Here is a 7,387-nt window from a genome sequence, read left to right on the forward strand (position 1 = left end):
AGTTTGTGGAGAACTGACTGAGTCTCCAATCTCTTTGACCTCCTATGCCAAGCAGACTTTCCAAGACAAGACTTAGAATTCACAGGCCACACAACTATCTCCTTTCTGTGGCTCTCCCTGTCTCAGCTCTTCAGTATAGTACACTGTCAGGCTCCTGCACACCATATATTCACACATGTCCTCTGATTCCCACGGATTCTAGAACGTACCAGATGCCTTCACACCTGTCTCTGCCTGCATGCTGTGTTCCCCCCTGCCTGAAATGCCCTTGGTCTTTTTTGCTTTTAGAGTCCAGCCTCAGCACCACTTCCCAAGACATGAGTAATCCAGTACCTATTCATTCAATTGGCCAGCACTTGGAACCCACCTATTATCAGCCCCTGGAGAAAGCACAAGTATAGTTCTTATTGAATAGTTTTGGAAACCAGACCAACCTGGCTTTGAAAGCACTTAGAAACTATAATGACCTTGAATGAGATTCTGTTTAACCTGGCCACAAACTGAGTGATAACAGCCCCCTGTGCACAGACGTCCAAGATGGATGGGTGCTGGCAGCAGGTGCTCAAGGCTGTACCACAGGTGCCATTAGCAGCACTGTGGACCTTCATTGTGCACAGTGTCTATTCTCTTTGCCAGTCTCCCTCCTTACCCTGCTATGCCCTCAGGCAGGAAGCCAGGACTGATGTTCCCTGGTGTGTGTGTGTGTGTGTGTGTGTGTGTGTGTGTGTGTGTGTGTGTGTGTAAGGGGTCTTGGGGAAAGAAAGGAGAATGGCTTGAGTGTTAGAACCCGTGTGCACCTTGCTGTGTATCTTCTCTGGACCAACTCCAGAGGCCTCAGCTGTAATGGGACAGTCTTCTCTAGCCCTGAAAGGCCAATGGACTTGTCTTCATCCAATACAGAAGCATGCCTTGACAGGGTAGCCTTGGTGGGGTGGGCAGTATGGGGCAGGCAGTCAAGACTTCACAGACTCCTCCCATCAGCCCAGCACTGTTCCAGGCAGGTCCTTACTAATATTGCCTCAATCACTACAAGAACTATATTATTCATGTATTGTTCGAGTGGGGAAACTGAGGCATAACATTGTGTTGAACACATAGCTTTAGTGGCCAAAGACAACTCTCCAAGAACAAGTGTTATGCTGAAGTGTGTCCATTTGTTCATTGTGCTTATGCCCCAGATTTCCCATTTGACCCTCACAACTGTGAGGCAGAGACTGGAACTCTCAATTCCTGGGTACAGAGATAGACTGAGGCACAGAGAGAAAGTGGCTTGCCTTGACTCAGTGGGAACAAACAAATGCAGATGCCAGGACCAACACTGGCTTCAGCACCGGTAGGTTCTAAAGAAGGGCTATTCTAGGCTGGCAGAGGGCTCACTAGCCCACCCACTCTGGGAGCCTGCTCAGGTCTTCTGGGTCCCCACAGTGGCCTCAAGAGCCTGTGCATAGAGCTGGAAAGAGTGAAGGGCAGAGGGAGCTGACAAGTGGGGACAGTTGGGGTTTCATTGGAGTTTGGGGTGCACTTAGAAATATCACTATTACTGATTCCAGGGTTTTTTGTTTGTTTGTTTGTTTTTTGCTTAGAAAGTTTCTGAGAGTCCAGCTAGCCTATTCCACAGATGAGGTAAACTGAGGCCACCCAGCTGTTTAGATGAGAAATCAGATCAGGACACAGCTGTTCTGCCTCAAAGCTCCACAGTTCTCCCAGCTCCAAGAGAAGAAGTCCAGAGTGGGGAAAGGGCTATTGGGGTCCAGAAGGGCAGCATTCATGACAGCATGCCAGTCCTTGGGATGGAAAACTGTAGGGGTCTGTCCCACCCTCGAGCCCCATCTTCACCCACCGCCCAGCATTCAGTCACCAGGGTGGAATATTTTAGCACCTATAGAAAAACCGTCACAGACGGCAGTGGCAGCTGTTGCTAAGGAGATGCTCCCAAAATAGCCCCCCTCCGCCAACCTTTCCTGCTGCTGCTCCTGCTGTGGGGAGGGGAGGAGGCCAGGCAGTGAGGGGTGTCACATGAGCCCTGGCCCCAGGCTCACCCATCCAACCTAGCCTCTGGTGGCAACTGTGGCCACAGACCTGAGCAGCCACAGGTCTGTGGAGAGAGCAGGAGCTGGCCTTTGCAGGCCCAGTGGCCTCAGCACAGTCCTTAAGAAGGTCACCAGGTGAGCAGAGAAGGGAGGGAGAAGCCTCTACTCCCAAGACCCTCAGCACACCCCCACAACACTCCCATACACACAGCACCTAAGATCCCAGCAGCTACACACATCCACTCAAGCTCACCATGAGCACAGCCCACACAAGCCTATCCAGATATGCATCCGCACCAGAAAGACACACGTAGATGCCCGGTAAACACATATTCCAGGAATGAACAACACATACCACATGACACTCCACACAGCCATAAATACACACAGTCACATATACAGACTCACACATCCATCCAAAGTGCACGCACACGAAGGCCTGCCATGCCAGACACACAGAAACACACCCATGTATATATCCTCCCCAACACACACACACACACACACACACACACACACACACACACACACACGATACACATGCTCACAGATACAACCATCCAAACACATGCCCAGCACGTGCCTCTTGAAGGGTACCAAAAGGGGCTTTGCCCAGGGGACAGGTCCTGGGCTTCAGACAACCTCAATAAGTGAGGAGCTTGATCTGTTCAGTTACAGAGAAGGGAGCCAGGTAGAAGGCCATACCTCTGTGAACCCCTCTACACCTGGGACACTGAGTCTTAGGTCCTGGGAGAACTGTCCTGGGCTGTGTCCATGGGGAGAAAGAAGTAGGAGTGGACTCACCTGCAAGCTTGAAACCTCTAGGCATGGAAAGTTCTGAGACCCAGCTTCAGGGTGCAGCTGGCTGTCACAGAGACTGTCCTTGGGGCTGGAGTGACAGACAGGACCAGAACAGAAACAGAGATGGCCCTTGACGTGTTCAAGGCACTTTGCACTTCGACAGCTTCTTTTAAACTTGGTGATTATTTCCCACACTTGGTGAGAGCTACTCTGAGACATTGGTGGTAATGTTCCATCTCCTAGACCTGGAGAGGAGTGGTGACTTCAAGACCACTCAGCAGGTTACTAAGTGGCTGGTCTCCAACCAAGGTGGTGCCCTGGTGTGGTTTGTCTTCCACTTGTCTGCACAGTTCTCTGTCGGGGTGATGGTCACCGAGAGCAGGTCCTAGCTTTGCCCACTTCATCCAGTGATACTGAGGCACAGCCCAGCCCTCGGTCTCCCCACCTGGAAAGCAGGGAAGGTCTCCCCAGGTGGGTATCCGGCTGCAGCTGGTGACCACACTGAGACCAGGGTGAGTGGGAGTGACGTTTGCTGGATGCCCTCGGGATGTCAGCGCAAGGACGAAAGGCTGCTCGCTCCCCTCCTGACTTGGCCAACCGCGATCTCTCTCCAACCTCGCTCAGTGGCTCGGCTCCAGAAATCCGGGCTCCGGGTCTTGGCTCGCGCCCCGTCACTCGGGAGACTCAGAGAGCGGCTTGCGGTTGCCGTGGGAACCCCGCCCCGGGCCAGGCCCAGCTCACGACTTGCGGCGCCACGCTGGGGCAACCCCGCGGACCACGGGCGTTTGGGGTCTCGAAAAACGACACCTGTCCCTGGAGTAACTCTCCAAGCTTAACGCAGAAGCTCAGCTCGGTGAAGTGCGTAAACCCACGTCACCCCCCACACCCACCCCCCCTCCCCTCACTGTCAATTCCGAGCACTTCAAGAGGCAGAAATCTAACCAAGGAAGGAAGGCGCTGTTAGCGGGATTGCCTCTGAGGCTGCACCGGTTCCGTGTTTCCTCTCAGGCCCGCTTTTCGGACCTTCTTTGGGACTCAGTTTTCTACGAAGGGGAACTGACACGTGATCTTTACCTGTTCCTTGCATAGCGCTTTAGACACTTTGCTAACTTTGGCCCTGTGACCCAAATCAGTTTAAAAAACAAAACAAAACACACACACACACACACACACACACACACACTTGTATGAACATGAGAGATTCAATAGTTTAAAAAGGATAGCTCCTGGGCTGATGATGCCCGAGACGCCCAACTCATCTGGCTAGCCTGAAGTTCATGTGTTTCAACCCTTTACTGACTTTAAGAGCAGTGCAGACAGGACGCATTGGGTCTATCCTCTTGTCTTTAGACATGTCTTTACTTCCTACAGCACTCTCTCCAGGAGGCAAACTCCTACTCAAAACTCACTTGTCCATGTCGTGCCCCCCCACCCCCCGCTGCATTTTCCTTAATTACAACCCTGCTGGCAGCTTCCTCTAACGAGGCTTCTTATTGCATCCCTTGGGTCTTGCACTGTTTGTGAATAGTCCCTTCCTCCCGACTGGGCACCCAAAGAAACCCTGCATGCTGCATTGATTTTTTTTTCAGCCCTCAGGGCGCCTGGCACACAGCTGGTCTTCAATAAATATACTTGGCAATAAAATGGAAGGGAGGTTTCACAACCTTGGCTGCCTGATCTGTAAAATGCCATAAACCCTGAACCTGCCAAGGATCCAGCTTCTGTGACACCTGGGGTCCAGCTACACGGAGAGAAGGGCAGCAGGGAGCCAACCCTGGCTGGCTATTTAAGGCCATGCCACAGGGGCCTGGGAACCCTTAGGAGCCCCCAGGATAGATTCTCCCTGCCTTCTGGGGCTCTTCTGGGGAGCCAGCCCACACTCTGCAGAGCATTCAACACAATGGTGAAATATAACAAGGGACTACAAAAAAGAAAACATTCTTATGGGCTTATGGGGGGCGGTCATGGGTGCATATCTTTTTTCTATAGTTGAGTGACCCTCATTCTCTCCCACAACTTGACCTTGAACATACAAGTGTCTTTGATAAGGAACACTTTGAGAAGGAACACTCCTTACCCTTTGAGCTGAGGGAAATTTCCCTCTTGGCTTCACTTTACTTAGCAAGAACATTCTGGGAGGGGGGTGGAAATTGAGGTATGGAGGGTGAGGCACTTGCTCTCATCCAGCAGTGTCAGGGACTGATGGAGAATGATGATGGTCAGGGGGCTGGAGGCAGGGAATAGGCTGGGGAAAGGGTGCTGATGCATGCTGCGGGCACAAACAACTTGGACCGTCAGACTTAGCATTCATCTCACAGGAGCCTCAGTAAGACCCATTTAACAGACAGGTGAGCTAAGGTCCAGAGAAGAGGCACGCAAAGGCTCACAGCCACAGTGGCAGGCCTGGGACAAGGCCCTGCAGCTTCCCAGCCTTGCTTCTTTCCCCTTTGCTATCACAATGGTCACTTCTCAGATCTCCAGGCATTGGCCAGTCTCCCCTGCCATGGTTTCCTGGGAGGAATTACAGGAAGCAGAAAACTCAGCTCCATCCCAGCCCCCAGGTCCCACTGACAGCTGGGTTGCTTCCCAGGAAGACAGATGTATTGCACAAGCTTCTTTCTGGCTTGAGCTGGAGGTGGGCACTGGAAGGAGATGCCAACAGATTGGACAGCCTCACCTGAGGGCTTTAAATAGCCACTGCCTTCTCTAGGCATCAACTTAGGGAAGGCATCTAGTCAGGGTTGGGTGAAAACAGGGAGCTGAGGGCCATTTATCTTCCCAGAGGGCACCTCACTTCTCTGACCTCAGGCTCCATTGCCTGCCCTAAGGACTCTAAAGCTGAACAGGGAGAAGCTGCCCAGCATGCCTAATGGGGCCTAGCACCCTACAGGTAGGCAACCCTTCCACAGATGTGCAAGCCCTGTGGCTTTCATTGTGAGAAAACTCCCTGTCACGTGGGAGTCCTTGCATATAGGGTCCTACCCTCTTCCTCACCTCTCTGGGCTGGAAATCACCCCGCCCCCAATCCTGGCTACTAGCAGACCAGTGCAGTCAGAGTGGGGTTGGGCCTCAGGTGCTAGGCTAACATGGTGTCTGTGGGATAAACAGAAATGATTTCATGCCAGATGGTGGTGGCACTTGCCTTTAATTCCAGAATTTGGGAGGCAGAGGCAGGCAGATCTCTGTGAATTCAAGGCCACCCTGGTCTACAGAGCAAGTTCCAGGACAGCTAGGGCTACAAAGAAAAACCCTGACTTGAGGGTGGGGGGATTTCACAGCCAGACAGTGGTGACACATACCTTTACTTCCAGCACTCAAGAGGCAGAGGCAGGTGGATCTCTGAGTTCAAGGCCAGCCTGGTCTTCAGAGTGAGTTCTAGAACAGCCAGGGCTACACAGAAAAAGCCTATCTCAGTAAACAAAAAATCCAAGAGAAAGAAATGATTTCACCTGTCTGGATCCAGGATTCTGTATATAGTGTAAAAGGGCAGTGTCTACGTGGATACGCTGCTCAGATGTGACTCACATGTATTTGTTCAGCTATTCCTACTCTGTGTGTGTGTGTGTGTGTGTGTGTGTGTGTGTGTGTGTGTGTGTGTGTTCTCACCTGTAGATTCACAGCAAGCCTGCCCAGGGTCCTACATGCTGCATTCCCCTCAGACCTTCGGGTCACATGCCAAGCCACTCAGGATTGCTTTGTGCTGAGAGTAATGGTGAAGGCACCGGGGAGGAGGGCGTGGAAAGAGTTGGTGAACATGGTAGTGACAGATCTTCATCCTGCCAAAGCCTCTCTTTCAAGCAGTGGGAGTGGGAAGAGGAGAGTTGACAAGCTCCAGCAAGGGGGAGGGGAGGGGTGCTGGGATCAAGGAGAAGGCAGTAAGGCCTCTGATTCATCTGTTCCATGTCTACAGGTTCGGAGACCTATCCCCAGAGAGAGTTGGTGCCCTGCTCAAGAACCCAGAGGCCTCAAGCCCACTGAAGTTTCTTCCCACTCTGTGCTGACTGTCTCTCTGACATGGAGATTTTCCTGGTACTCAAAGTGTTTTCCAGCGTCTTCTCACATGAAGAAGAGGGGAACAGAAATGAAGGCCTGGAACCCAGAGACACAGCCTCTTTAAAAGTCTCAGCAGCTCCATTGTAAGGAAGTTAATACTGAGGCCCAGAGAGGGGAGGTCGGGTCAGCCTGTCTCCACACCCCAAATCGTCAACAAGGTTAGCCCAGAGCTATCCAGATGAACAGGTGAGGGGGCTAGTTTCAGCCCTACTTTCCATGAGTTCTAACCCAGGAGCAGCAGAGAGCCTGCTTCCACCTCCCAGGCCCCAGCAGTGGGGACTCAACTTTTAGCCAAGTGTCAGGCTGTGGCTGTGTTTTCTGGGGACGAGGGGGACCCCTGGGTGCGCGTGCAGGACCAGAGAGGGGCACAGGCCAGCAGCCGCCGTGCAAACTGCCCCGCCCGTCGGCGTGGGGACGTGGGAAGCGCCGTTTCCTGGCTCCTCGCCCGCGCCCGGCCGACCCGCCACGTCACCGCGCGGCCAAGGGTGCGCGCGGCGGGAGCG

The sequence above is a fragment of the Cricetulus griseus genome, chromosome 2, assembly GCF_003668045.3.
Source record: "Cricetulus griseus strain 17A/GY chromosome 2, alternate assembly CriGri-PICRH-1.0, whole genome shotgun sequence".
Taxonomy (NCBI): domain Eukaryota; kingdom Metazoa; phylum Chordata; class Mammalia; order Rodentia; family Cricetidae; genus Cricetulus; species Cricetulus griseus.